A 14,955-nucleotide genomic window follows, 5' to 3' on the forward strand; every position below is an offset into this window, starting at 1 on the left:
GGATGAAAAGAAGTGGTGTGTGTTGGGGTCAGATTGCCCACTTTTCTGAATAGCCAGTAGCCTCCCACTCTTTACCAGAGTTGTAGGAAGTACGGCAGCTGAAATGCTGTTCTCAAGTTGCGAAAATGCTCCGCTCTCTCCCCATTCTTGTTTCTTTCTCTCTGAACTCTATAATTCCTCACTCTTGCCAAGATGAACAGGATTCTTATTCTACATGTTCCTTCTCCCAGTTTTGATACGATGGAGGCAGGACCATGATCTTATCACCCCTGTAGCCCCAGCAGAACAAGATAACCTCTACCATAAAAATGTGGCGTTCCAAGGCAGAATTCCCAATCCATATCTGCTGGAAATATTACTTCGTCTATAAGTCCTGGCACTCTGCAGCACCTCGACTGTCCCAATAAAGCTTGGGTAGGGCCTCAGCTGCTCTTCCAACCCCAGGTCAGAATAGGAGGGTACCCCCTGGCTCCAGGGTCCCATCATCCCCCCTGTTCTCTTCCAGGACCCTGGAGGATCTGAGAGGGGAGAGGCTCATAGCCACCTCTGCAGGGAAGGCGACTCCATGCAGGTGGGAGTAATTTGTGCATTGGCTGTGGTGGGCAGTAGGGAGACCCCTGGCATAGACACCACCTGTGGGACGGCTTGGGCATTGCCAAATCCAGCTGGCAGGTGGAAAGAAAGTATCTCAGATGGGCGGCCCTGGGGCCAACAAGTCCCTGCAAGGTAAGGGTCCTGGGAGAGGGAGACATACGTTAAAGGATACACCTGGGATGTTGAGGAGCCAGCTGCACCTGTCTCTGGGCTGGGTGGGTTTTGTAGCCACCGCAAGAGGGAGACCGAGGCGGGGGGCTATGCAGGGCTGGTTGTATGTCCTGGAGCCGGCTGGCACAGCCTGGGGGAGGGCCTTGGCAATGCCGTGTCTAGATGGCATGTGGAAGGTGTGTTGAACCCTGATGGGCAGCCCAGGGACAGCAGATCTGGGGGTGGCGGGTGGAGGAGGAGAGGGGAGACCCACGACGGAGGCACTTGTCCTGCGGCGGCCAGCGGTTGTCTCGAGGGGCGGGCTGTGCTTGGCGCGGCACTGGCTGGGTGGGCTCTGACGCCGCCGCCTGGGGGCATCGGGTAGAGAGCCCTGTGCTTAGGGGCGGCTGGAGACGCCTCCCAGCGCTCTGCCCTTGTACCTGCCGGGGGCGGGAGGGAGAGGGGCGCACAGCGCGAGAGGCGGGCGCCAAGCGCGTGAGTCACTCCGCTCCCCCGGGTTAGGAGCAGGACTTCGCCTCCCGCCCGGGGTCTGCATTTCATCTCCAGCTCCGGCGACTCACCCCTGCATACCGGCCCCCTCCTGAAGCTGGACCAGCTGCCTTTCCGTCTAGGTGAGGGCCAGGTAAGTTTCTCGTCTTTTGATGCCTCTTGCTTGGGTGACGCGGGCGGGGGGCGGTCTCCCAGTCTGTGTTTCTGTCTGCCTTTGCTTCCTCCCTTTGGTTCTTTCCATTGGAGACAGAAAGTTAGATTTTTAAAACGCAGCAGAGACTATCAAATCCATGCTCAGATCCCAAACAAGCCAAACTCTGGAGCCATATTCTCAATTTCCCGGGTACCTTCAAACGTCCGGATGCAGCGTTTATGGGGCTAGGAATGTTTGATTGTTTTGTGTGTTTCCTTCCTCCTCCACTTTCTTCTTGGGTGATTTTTGGGTGGTGGAGGGTGGGGGGGAGGGGGGGGGGAGCTGCAAGAAAGCTAGAGAGCTGGGCTGGAATCCTTTGCCAGGGCGGTTTCCTTATTCTCGGCAAGGTAGCAGATGTTTCACTGTAGCCTGAGTTGGGATCTTGGAACAACCTTCCCCAGCCCAGGACGTAGCAGAGCTGTAAGGTAACTGCAGTTGCTGCATCTCAATCTCGTCACCATTGACTGAGTCAAAATGTTCCGGAGGCACGATTAATGTGAATGCTACGATGATATTGAAGGACTCTATTGGATATATTATTTTTAATGTATTCCAGGAAAATTTTAAGAGACTACTGTTGGTCATATTTTCTCTGTTTTTGGAGATGCTTCAAAACCTATTATTTCCCTTGCAAGAAAATCAATGAGGACCTATTTTGTTTCCTATAAGGATTTGGCAATGCAAAGCTACCTGTTAGTTTTCCCTTTTCTCTACCAGTGTGTATGTGTGTGGGTGCTTCCACTAACTACCTTTAGAAAAATCAGTGTAGGGAGGGTGAGTCCCCCTTTCTCTACCATTAAGAGCAAGTCTTTCTGTGACTATTAAATAGGAACTAATTATTGCTGTCGTTTTAAAAGTAGAGGAGAGAACCTCCTGGAATGTGTGCATTTGTGGCTCATGTTGACGACTGACTGCCTTATCAATATTGTTTGGGTTGATGCAATGTTAACAGGTGATCTTAATTCACAGCACAGAATTCTTCTAGACAAACATCCCTGCTGATACGGGAGGAAAGTACCCCCCCCCCCCCGGCCCCGCAAAACCATGTCTTTATCCTGCTTTTTGTGAGAGAGGAAGATGGGTGGGGGAAGCTTTTCTAGCAGTTGATTGAGTGCCTATCGTAAATTGCTTTTTCCTCAATTGTCATTTGGTTTATAGTCTGTGATTATAGAAAAGAAACCCCTCCTTGAAGTAAAATTAATAAAACCTTACATGTTTAGTCAGATCACAGGGATAACTTTTTAGAGTTGAGTGGCAGCTTCCATGAATCTCTTCCAAAGCTTTTTCCAGGGACCCCCCCAAACTGAGTTAGGATTCCCATCTCTCTGATAACGTGACCCCTCTCATCTGTATATCTCTATCTCAGTGGTTACCTTCTTGTGACTCTTGGTTTACACACGAGTCTCACTCAAGATAGTAAAATTTCTTGGAAGGCAGGGGAATGTCTTTGTATCCCTGGAACCTACTAAAGTGGGAGTCTGTTGAAAGAATGAATGAATGAATAAATGAATTCCGCAGTCCTGATTGGGTTTACCATTCCTTGAAAACCGCCTGGGCGTCCTTTTCCTTCACTTCTAGAAGATAAGCCTTCTAATTCTGTGATTCTCAAAGTGTGGATCCTCAGACCACACCGTGTTCTAAGTAAAGGAGAGTTTGACATACATGGAAAACATCTATATATTAATTGTGACTTTTTTGCTGCAAGTAACAGAAAAGCCTATTAAATGTGGTTTTAACAAATAATGAAGCCTGATAGCAGGAGATCACTGGAGTTGGTTCAGTGGCTCAACAATGTCAGGGTTCTGGGTCAGGCTTTACCCTCATGGTTTCAGGATGGCTCTGACAGCTTTAGACATTACATCCTTATATGTTCAGAGACAGAAAACAAGGGGTGGAAGGGGATAAAATAGTTTCCCTCATGCAACTTTCTCTTAGGGGAAATATCTTTCTCCAAAGTTCACCAACAAAATCTTCTTTGTATTTCATTGGCCAGAGCTCAGCCACATAGCAATCCTTAGTGGCAAGGGAGACTGGGAAAGTGAGAATCAGGCTTTTCAGCTTCTATAGTGGAAAGGAGGCCGGGGTGAGGCAGGGGATTAGAGACGGCTTTGGGGAGCTAACTGGTAAGTGTCCTAGACTGTCGTGAAAATGCTTCTGTTTTAACCAGTGACAGTATTAGTGATTGGTCCAAGAAAAAAATTAATCAGTGCAGCAGAAGCATATTCAGAACAGGCCCTTCCCCCCGCCAAGGTGCATGGTATTTCAAGGGTGCTAAATAGTCACTTTTGTAGTGTTAACTTTTGTAGTGTAGAGTGTTAACTTTCAGAGACTGCAAGTAGGAAAAAAAATATGGCTCATATGGTTTCCGTTATATTAAGTATAGGTCAGATCCTCTAGTTTCTGGAACAGAGTAAACCTTCAGTAAATAGTTGTCCTGTGAGTAGATTATTGAATTTGGGAGCTTCACAACTTCACAGGGACAAGTGGAAGGGGTTTAGCAAGAAAAAAACTAATTAGTGGTTTGGTACCCGTGCCCTGAAATGCTGGTTTATACAACTCTAGGGTCTTTAATTTGGATCCTAGGAAACTGGAGGGCAACTTAACAGGAGGGACAAGAACATAAAAAGAGGTAGTAGGTACTGACAATTTAGGTCAAAAGATTTTCTTTGGGGGGTCTTCTCTATACCTGTACTGTGAAAGATGTACTACAAAAAATGTTCAAAGTGATCCCTAGCACAAAAAATTTTTAAATTGATGCATGAAAAGAAGAGAGCATATATTGCTGTCAGCTTTGGTTCTTGACTCTTTCCTGGTAGTAATCCTGAAATATTTACAGAAGGACCAGGTTTGGGGACATAATGGTGAGAGATCAGCTAAGCAAGTACCAAGAGATTGAAATGTAACATTTTCAGGACCCCATGCCTTAGATTTCTTACCAGTCAAAAGAATGAAGTAGGCTATCAGTAGTTCTCAAACTTTGTTGCACTTTAAAAATCACCTGGAGAGCTTTTAAAAACCAAGATTAAAGGGCCGATCCCCAGACTACATAAATTGGAACCCTGGGAACAGGGCCAGGTATCAGGATTTTTGAAGCTCTCCAGATGATTCCAATATGCACCTGAGTTTGGGAACTGTATTAGTTTGCTCAGGCTGCCATAACAAAGTACCACAAACTAGGTGACTTAAATAACAAATTAATTTTCTTATGGTTCTGGAGGCTAGAAGCCCAAGGTCAAGATGTCAGCAGGTTGGCTTCTTCTGAGATTTTTCTCCTCGGCTTGGACATGGCCGTCTTCTGTGTTTTCCTATGGTCTTTGTGTGTGTCTTCGTCCAAATTTCCTCCTCTTATAGGGACACCAGTCATACTGGATTAGAGCCCACCCTAGTGACTCCCTTTTAACTTAATTACCTCTTTAAAGGCCCTATCTCCTAATACAGTCAAATTCTGAAAAACTGGGCGTTAGGACTTCAACATGTAAATTTGAGGGAAGGGGGCATAATTTAGCCCTTAACAAGAACCACTGGGTAAGTACAGCACTTCTCAAACTTCAATGTGTATACAAGTCACCTAGAGACCTTTTTATAATTGAGGTTGCAATTTAGCAAGTCTGAGTGGGGCCTGAGGTTCTGCAGTTCTAACAAGCTCCAGGTGATGCCAATGCTGCTGGTCCGCAGGTGGTACTTTAAGTGGCATGATTTGGTCCAGATCAGTGGTTCTGAAGCTTTAGCAGGCATTAGAATCACCTGGAGAGCTTGTTCACAGCAGATTACTAGGTCCTAGCCTCAGAGTTCCTGATCCCGTAGGTCTGGGGTAAAACCCAAGAATTTGCATTTCAAGCAAGTTCCCTGGTGATACTAAAGCTGCTCGTCTAGAGATGAAGCTTTGTGAACCAAACCATGTCATCGCTGACATTTTGAGATGTTACAGCATTGGGTGAGTCTTGTTCATTGCATACATATTGTATGTCAAGTTTTTCTGTGGTATTTGCTATCCTAATCACTGGCAGTGTTGCACTTTTTTTTTGCCAAGCTTAATTACTTTTTCTGCTCATGGGACAAAGGATGAGGAAATGGGAGAAAATGCTGTGTTGAGGTCTCTTTTAATCTCTCATACAAATTGAGGTGAATGAAGATGGAGCCTATGCGTCAGCCCATTTGTTTCTATTCATGTTTCTTCTCCAATCATAGAGCTAAATTGCAGCTTGCCCGTATACCAGCTCAAAGATGATTTTACAAGACTGGTTGCTTGCTTCCATATGTGATTTTTCCTGAAGGATTAACTATTCTAGAAATTGTACAATCTCAAGGGGCACTGCAAATTTCTCAAAACACATTAATTTTAAATTCTAATTTAATCACATTTTTATATCTACATGAGATCAACAGTGATCTACATCAAACAACACGCTATCCCCCTCTCCAAAATCATTGGAGAGGGGAAAATCGTCTGCCTGCTCTTTGAGAGTAAAATCAGTAAAATTCATGTTCTGGGGATGTTATTACTCACTTGTGGGAGTAAAACAAGAGACTCTCTGTAAATGTGAGATGAAATCGTTTAGAAACATCCAAAATTTTAAGCTAGTGACCTGGATATAATCTCAAGAATGTGATTGTATTTTAGAAACTAGAAATCTTTCAAAAATAATAATAGCTGATATTTTTTTGGTTGACTACAGTTTGCTGGCCGCTGTACCTATAGTATCTCATTTAACCCTTATAACAAACCTATGATATAGCAGATGTGTGTGTCGGTTGTATATTGCCATAAGAATGCTGCATAACAGCCAACTACAAAATTTCAGTAAGATGTGACAATAAGCATTTATTGTTCATGAGTCTAGGGTCAGCTGGGGGTTGGCCAGACTGCTTTGCCAATCTTGGCTGGGATTGCTCACATGTCTTGAGGTTACCCAGATACTGGCTGATCTAGGTGAATCTTGATTGGAGTAACTGGTATTTCTGGGCTCTTTCACACGTTTCTCATCCTCCAACAGGTTACCCAGTCATGTTCTCAAGGCAGTAGCAGATGTGCAAGAGAACAAATGGAAATACACAGGCCTCTTGAGGCCTAGACTCATAACTGTCGTATCATAACTTCCACCTTATTCTGTTGGCCAAAGCAAGCCACATGGTCATGCCCCGAGTCAGAGTGGGAGGGTCCTACAAAGTTACATGGCAAAAAGCATGGATGTAGAGAGGGGTGAAGATGAGGGGCTATTTTTTGCAATCTATCACAAAGGGAAAAAGGAAGTTCAGAGACATTAAATAACTTGTTCAGAACACATTACTTATAAAGGTGAAGCTGAGACTCAAAAGTAACTTTGATGCTAAAGCTTAACACCTTTTCCTTTATACCATGTTGCTTTTCTACTTTTTCTTGTATCCTGTTTACAGAAAAACTGTCAGCAGAAGGTATATGGTCAGCCTAGAGGATAAAAAATTGTCTTTGTTCATTAAGTCACAATCGAGATTTTATACAAATGCATATGTATATGAATATATATCATGTATTTTTTCTATTTGCTCAATTTAAAGTATTGTTATTTTAAATTGTTATTAGTGTTCTCTATTATGTCTTTATGAAACAACTAAAATATTTTCATTTTAAACTTAAAAATGGATTTAACTTGAAATCTAATCTTTTAAACAAAGATAAAAGCAGGTTTCTTGCTGCCCCATTTACTCTGGGGCTGTTATCAAAAAGAATGAGTCTTGCTAAAGTATTTCCCTTATCTGTGACTTTTCCATAGTTATGTCAGGTGTATAGGGCCTTTATTCAGAATGAATTTGCTGTTGCCATAAATGTTTTGAGTTTACCCTCAAGGCTTTCACACATTTTCCGCATTCCTAGTGAATTTTGCCAGCGGTTGGTAGTTTGCCCCCCAGCACTGTCCAGGGCACGAGGTTGCCTGTCATGTTTCCAGCCTGATCATCTGACCCACTTGATTAGACAAGCTCAGTTGTGGAGATGGATACATTAGGCTGGCAGAGCCCAATGCCATTAAACATTTGAATTGTGTAACGAATTCTGTTTCTCCTGATTTCATGCTCAGCAATCAACCTTATGATTCCACATGTTCATTGCCTTCAGGGAGAGAATAACCTGGTCAGGCTGTCTAGTCTGCCTGAAAGTTGTATTTCTCCTTGTAAATTACTAAGCCACCACTCTGGCTTTAAACACTTTATGAGTGTTGTGGGTGTGAGTCAGCATCCAGCACCTTCAAATCTGATAAATGCAGAGACATTGATAAGATCGGCTATCCGAGGTCGTACTGCTCAATGCCAGGTCTGAGGATGATGATTCACCAAACTGAATTAAGACCAGCTGGTGTTTATTAATCATCTTCTGCATACCAGGCACTGTGCAGTTTTACTTACATGATCTCCTTTAGGTCTCAGAACAACTCTGTGAGGTAGTACTTTCTTTCCATTTTACAAATAAGATGACTGAGGTATAGATTAAAAACTTGCCCCAAATCAAATGGCTTCTTTGGCAGAGACTTAGTTGCCACCCCACATCCTTTCTCACCTTCTACCTTAGTGACCGAGTTCAGTTTTATTCCTGGTGGCACTGCGTCCAGTGAGCAGTCTGTTACCCAGCATCCCTTGCACCACGGTATGATCCTATAACTGAGTTCTGCCAGTGAGATATGATTGTGGCATTGTGCGGGACTTCTGGGAAGCCTGCCTAGAGAGAATTGACTTGGCCGGGAGGAGGGCCCTTTTATACCTCCTGTTTCATCCAGCTGCTAGTCTGGAATGCCAGCATTGAAATTGTTAGAACAGAAAGGTGGAAAAAGGAATCTGGGCCTATGTTGGCACCATGCAGCTACTGTGCCAGCTCCATTCCAGAGATCTTTGCCTGCTTCCTGAATATATTAGTGTTCTCGTAGCAGACAAGAAAGGTAGGGATGGCTGTTGGGTAGGCAGTGGACAGTGTTTACACACTATGTGCCAAGTGCCTAATATTTGACCTGTAATAGATAAATGTTCCATACATGTTGAGTTCCATCTCTGCCACTTACTAGCTATGTGTATTGGGCACATCTTATGCCTCACGCACTTCCTTTCAGTTTCACGTGAGTGTAACCAGATAGCACCTTACCTTTGTCTGACAGTGAATATTTCACTGTCTACCCCAAGACTTCTTTAATGTTTCTACACAGAGGCCTGTTGGAACCCCCTGGCACCCACACGTGTGTATTATGGAATGTGAGGGAGTTAAAGGCTCAAGCGTCAATCCTTGAGTAATATGGGAAAGGGAGCCAGGAATAAATGCTCCCTTCTTCCATCCTTGGCCAGATAATTCTGAACTGCATTTTAGTATTGTTTGCTTCTAAGAGGTTCTCAGAGGGTCTAAGCAGGATTAAGCCCCAATTGTGGCCAACTCAAAAATGCACCCTTGTACTGATTTTCTCTCTTTTCCTGTTCCCTTTCCCCAATTCCCCCTGGAATCACTTCCCAAAATAAACTACTTGCTTCCAAACCCTTGTCTAGGCTCTGCATTCCAGGGAGAAATCAGGTTAAGACATTGTTTAACCTTGAATTAAGCTCTATTGGTAAAACTTTGGCACTGGTTGACACTTTTTTTGCCCATAAGGATGAAGCAGTATACTATCTTTGGTGTGCAAAGATGGCAGTGCATTATGAAATCTGATAGTATCAAGTATTGGTATGGACATGGATCAATAGGAATTGATATGCCTTGTTGATGGGAGTGCAAGTTTGGTAAAATCATTTTGGAAAAGAAAACTTGGCGCTATCTCATAAAGTGGAACATCTAAATACCTTATGACCCCGCAATTTGTTTTCTAGGTATGACCCCCTAGAGAAATTCTTGCCCGTGTGAACTGGGAACTCTCCTTAGGAATGTCCTTAGCAATGTGGTTCTTAATACAAAAATACTGAAATAACCTAACTGTTCATTGATGTGAATAAATATTAAATCTATCTATTTTCCCAATAGAATTAACCACTGTTATATGCAAGAACATAGATGCATATTAGAAACAAAATAATGAATGAAAAACTAAGTCACCAAAGACTTCATGTAGTTGGGCATGATTTTTTTAAAGCTCAAAAACAAACAATGTAAACAATACCTTGGAAGGAATCATACATACATGATAAACTATAAAGCTAGGTAAACCCCAAATTCAGGCTAGTGCTTTCTTCTGCTGGAGAGACAGGAATGGGATAAGGTAGGAACATACAGTAGATGCACTGACATTAATAACGTTCTAAGTCTTGAATTGGGTGATTGCTTCATCAAGGCTCATTTATTATTCTTTATAATTTAAATGTAATATAGATTCTTTTGTATATGTCAGATATTATTTGGTATTTTTTAAAAATGAAACCACCACCAACAAAGATGCTATACTAACAAATCACAGCCTCCTCTAGCTCTCACTCTGAACTAATGCCTCTCAGAGTCGACGTTCATGATCATGTGATGTATTTTTTCCCTTTGAGTTCCCAAGTTGTTGTAATCAATTAGAATGGTAGGACGCAAGATTCAGTTTTCCTTATGGGTCTTAAGGGTCACGTCCTCTAGTTTATTTAGAAGAGAACAGTTTGTCGTGCCCTCTCTGCTCCAGTGTCCACTTGCCCATGGTTCCTATATATCCTGAGGCTCCTCACTTCCCTCTGCTCTGCGTGATCTAACTGCCATTTTTCTGCTGGTCTCAGCACAGCACTCATGGGCTGCAATCCTCTGTGTTTCTAGGCTCTGTGTGTGTGTGTGTCCTGGGAGGTAGTTTAAAGATAGGGAGTGAAGAGGCTATTAACATGACATTTCTCTTTATAATTTCAAACCTACTCCTTTCTTTCCTTGACAATGCTATCACTCAAAGCTATAAGGTCGTACCAGATTTTAAACACTAGGCCTGGGTTTATCACCTTTAAAACATTTTTGTGCCATGAACCCTTTGATGAAGGCTTTGGCCTCCTTATCAGAATAGTGGTTTGAATACATAAAATCAAACACACTGGATTACAAAAGGAAGCAAATTATTTTGAAATACAATTATTAGAATATCTTTAAAAACCAAATTTGTGATATAGTAATATATGTAATTCTTTATTAATTTATTAAACAACGAGATCTAGTGGTGGGTCTAATGATCACCCAAATTTTAAAGTGATAAGGAGCATGAAGGATATTTCACAATATCTGCAATATCTGTAACGCGACATGAAAAATATTGGTGATTTCTTTGGTGACAGTCATAGGTGCTAGTACTATTGTGGTTTGTTGCCTACATTTATATTTGAAGGAAATACTAAATTTCACTTAGAGATTAGTAAACATAAGGATGTAATTTTTTTCCCATTCAAGTTAACGGACCCTCTAAATACTATCCATATATACCCTTGAGGTCTGTGGACCCCACATCCAGAACCTTGTTCTAAGCAAAACAAAGGAAATTACAACAGATGAAGGAAATAATTTTAAAGTGAATACCCAATACGAGCTAAACTATAGGCCACAAGAAAAGCTCTTTAACCCTTCGTGGGAGGCAGGGGAGGCACCAGTGCATCCCAATTCCCATTCTTACCTCACAGACCTTCTCTTTGAGAGGAACTTGAGCTTCAATGCCCTGCAGACAACTCTGCATACTTCCTTTAGGAAATCCTGCCTCTTTCTCAGAGGCATTGATCTGACCTTTGGATTCATCAGTTTCCTTTCTTCACTCTCTTTTCCCCATTAAGCATTGTCCACCTCCGAATAATTTTCTAGTAACTCCCACACAACAAAGCAGGGTGGGTTTGGCTCCCTGGGTCTCTTCTGTTTCAAGGCCTTTCCGCTATGGTGAGTTGTAGTGAGCAGAGCACATGCGCCCCTCCTAAGTCTCCAGTAAAAACACTTACTCTCGGAAATAGCCCAGTCTTAAAACATAAGGAAAAAGAAGCATTTTCCTGACTGCCCCCAAAATTAATAGGCTGCTGAGGTGTATAGTGAAGCTTGTATTGTACAATTATTTTGCAGATCAGAGATGGATCTTTATTCCTCCCACAGCCCCTTTCAAATGGGCTTGTTACTGCGCCATAGACCTTTTAATGTCTGTTCTCTGAACTACACAAACACCTGGCTCCACTTTGAAATTTGTTTGTGTGAGCCTGATTATGTACTTAGTGCTATTTGTATCCTCCACAATACCTACTGGTTGACTGATTCCTTGATTGATTCATTATTTTAACTATTTTTCCAGAATCAGTAGTGAACTTTTAATAAGCTTTATTTTTTGGAACAGTTTTGGTTTACAGAAAAATTGTAAAGACAGTACAAAGAGTTCCCATATGCCTATACCCAATTTCCCCTCTTATTAACGTCTTACATCAGTATGATACATTTGTTACAGTTAATGAACCAATATTGATACATTATCATTAACTAAAGTCCATACTTTGTTCAGATTTCCTTAAGTTTTACCTAATGTCCTTTTTCTGTTCTAGATTCCCATCCAAGATTCCATATTATGTTAAGTCGTCATGTCTCCTTAGCCTCCTCTTGACTGTGACAGTTTCTCAGACTTCTTGTTTATGACGATCTTGACAGTTTTGAGGAGTACTGGTCAGGTGTTTTATAGAATGTCTTTCAACTGGGATTTTTCTGATGTTTTTCTCATGATTAGAGTAGGTAATGGTTACGGGGATAAATATCACAGAGGTGAAGTGCCATTCTTACATTATATCAAGGGAATATGCATCAACGTGACTTATCACTGTTGGTGTTGACCTTGATCACTGGGCTAAAATGGTGTTTGTCAGATTTATCCATTGTGAAGATACTCTTTTCCCCCTTTCCATACTGTCCTCTTTGGAAGGAAGTCACTATGCGCAGCCCACACTTAAGGAGTGGGGAGTAATTCTCCATCTCCTTGAGGATAGAGTATCTACCTAAATTATTTGGAATTCTTCTGCCCTGGAGATTTCTCTCTTATCCCCCATTTACTTATTTATTTAATGGTTTCTGTATATCAATATGGACTCATGGTAATGAATTTTTAATCAAATAATTCCAGTCTTATTTATGGCCAGTGGCATGAATTTCTGTGACTAACTATGGCTAGCTCTGTAGTTTCTAAACACAGAAAAGAGTAAAACCAATGGTGACATGTGGATTTTGTTTCACTTTCTCTTTCCATTTTTGGTCAAATTTTTGGTTTAATTTCTAACTAAAAGAATAATTCAGTAACATGGTAAAAAATTCAAACCGTAAAAGAGCACACAGTGAAAATTAGGACTACTTTCCACCCCATACCCCTGTATCCCTCTTCAGAGGCATCTGCTGTTAACCATTACTGATATTTTTCCAGAAATTTTCAATGCATATATTAGCATATATCTATCATTCTGCTTCTTTAGACTCTAAGGGAAAGAATCAGGAAAGGGTAATGAAAGGTGAAAAAAGGAGAGGGCAGGAGCAGACCAAAGATGATTAAGTCAATCATAGAATTCTTAACTCGATCCCTGTATTTTCTTGGAAAACAATTCATCTCTCCAGGTTTTTTTCTGGTGGAGTTTTGCTACATCTGTGCATTTTAACCCCTGATTATCAAGCAGTGTGGTTGTATCAGTCAAGTTGCTTAGTTGAAAACACCCAGATCCCCTCTGTCTGCTTATAGTTTAAACAGAAGTGTTTATTTGAGGGCGTTAGGTGTTATGGTGTTTCTGGCCCCAATTCTCCCCACCTCTACTCATGCCTTTTGGACGTATGACTTTGTAGTTTTTATCTCTAAAGGAGAATATTTCTTTGTCCCTTGATTCTTAGGTTGACCATGTGACTTGCTTTGACCAATGAAATGTTAGTAGATATGCATTTAGAGGCTTAAAAAGCATTTACATATTTATACTTTTGTTCTTGCTCCTCTGTCATCTGCAACGGAACGTGCCAAGGCTAGCCTGCTGGGGGATGAAAGATGTGATGCAGAGCCAAGTCATTCCACTTGTCCCAGTTGAAGCTATCCTAGATTGGCTCACAGCCAATTGGCACCCAGACATGTCGGCTGGCTGAATTGCAGCTGACCACAGATACATGAGCAAGCCCAGACCAGCCCATCTGAACCCTGCAGATTCATGAACTAAATAAATGCTTATTTTTGTATGTCACTGAAATTTTGGAATTGTTATGCACTGTTATTGTGGCAATGAATAACTGATACAGGTAGTTGACAGAATCCCTGGGAGGGCCAGAGATCCTGGTTTGGATGGTACGTAGCCGGGAGAACTGCCAACTACACCACAGGACATTTCTAGTAGAAATTTTGCTCCTGCTTCCTCGTAATATTCAGCACCTGTGATGCTAGAGAATACAACCTTCACCAGTTTCTCCAGAGGAACCAAATGCCTCCAACCCATTGCTTGCAAGAATCACCAATATCCCTCACGAAATTTACTTCCTCATTCCAGTCTTCCTGTGGATGCATCTGACTGGTAGACTCTAAATCATACCTGGAACTTTAGCTGTGAGGGAGTCTGGAAAATGTTTTTCAGCTTTCCAGCCTTTGCAGTACAAGAAGATCTGCCAGAAGGGGTTTGGATAAGGGTGAATGAGTCACTCTCTAGTATCTGCCACAGAGGCATAGAGAAAAGAACTCAACTTCCGGATCCCCTGTTGTCTACCATCTCTGCATAGGGACAGTCAAGGTGTTGACACTCCCAGGACTTGAAATCCCAAGGGGAGGAGTCCTGGACCCTTTAATTGCTCTACACCAGGCTTGCTATGGCAGTCTTAGCTCCAGGAAAGCAGTTTGGTTCTAATATTGTTGACTGAAGGTACTTCCTGCCTTTTTCTCCCTGGCATCTGGCAGAGTGAGTAGCATTCGAATAATTGCAGGTGAAACAAAACTATTTTAATTACATTGGACGCTGTATACAAGGAGTTTGCCTTCGTTTCACTTTCTCTGCAATGAGTGAAAAGCCGCAAGCGGTGGCATAGAGAAAAGCATATTCATGCTCTCATGCAGGGAAGATGCAAAGGAAGAAATACATGACTGTGCATCCCCTATACTCACATACCAATTCCTTTGACCGAAGTATCCTAAATACCTAAAGGGTGACAGTATTGGGCTGATAGATTTTAAGCTCACTCTTGCCTTCCAACTCTACTCCCACCACAAGCTAGAATGGCGCTCTGAAGTGTCTGGTCTGGGTCACGTGGCATTAACTGATTGATAGAAGACGTTTCCACTAAATGAAAAGGCTTTGGATGTAGGTGTATTTATTTGTAAAGTGCCAGTTGTGAGATTGGCCACACGAAACATTTATTGTCTCTTTTTTTTTTTTTTTTTTCTCCCCTCTGAAGACCTTGTTCCAACTAAATATTTGCTGAAACTTTTTGGTGACCTTTTTGCATTTGAATTTAATAGGCAAAATCATGCTGTTGCTAACACTACAAACACTGAAAAATATTGCATTTGTGCATATTTTAAGGGGGAGCGAAAATAAGTATTCAGCTGTATAGCCAATATCTGAATTCTTGACTGGTTACCAGTAAAAGTAGG

The 14,955-nt window shown here is 42.1% G+C and overlaps 1 protein-coding gene across 4 annotated transcripts in view; it reads left to right on the forward strand.

Annotated features, from left to right (window-relative positions):
• The first annotated feature begins 914 nt into the window (after window positions 1-914).
• The window catches only part of SYTL5 (synaptotagmin like 5), a 277,903-nt gene continuing 263,862 nt past the window's right edge, over window positions 915-14,955 (forward strand). For 2 of the 4 annotated variants that reach the window (XM_070257792.1, XM_070257794.1), the window contains exon 1: window positions 1,248-1,387. The gene's annotated coding sequence lies outside the window, so the exon portion shown is untranslated. Of the gene's footprint in view, window positions 1,388-14,955 lie in introns of all 4 variants that reach the window. The other 2 variants (XM_070257790.1, XM_070257791.1) reach the window with 2 other exon arrangements.

This window comes from Equus caballus, chromosome X (genome assembly GCF_041296265.1).
Source record: "Equus caballus isolate H_3958 breed thoroughbred chromosome X, TB-T2T, whole genome shotgun sequence".
Taxonomy (NCBI): Eukaryota; Metazoa; Chordata; class Mammalia; order Perissodactyla; family Equidae; genus Equus; species Equus caballus.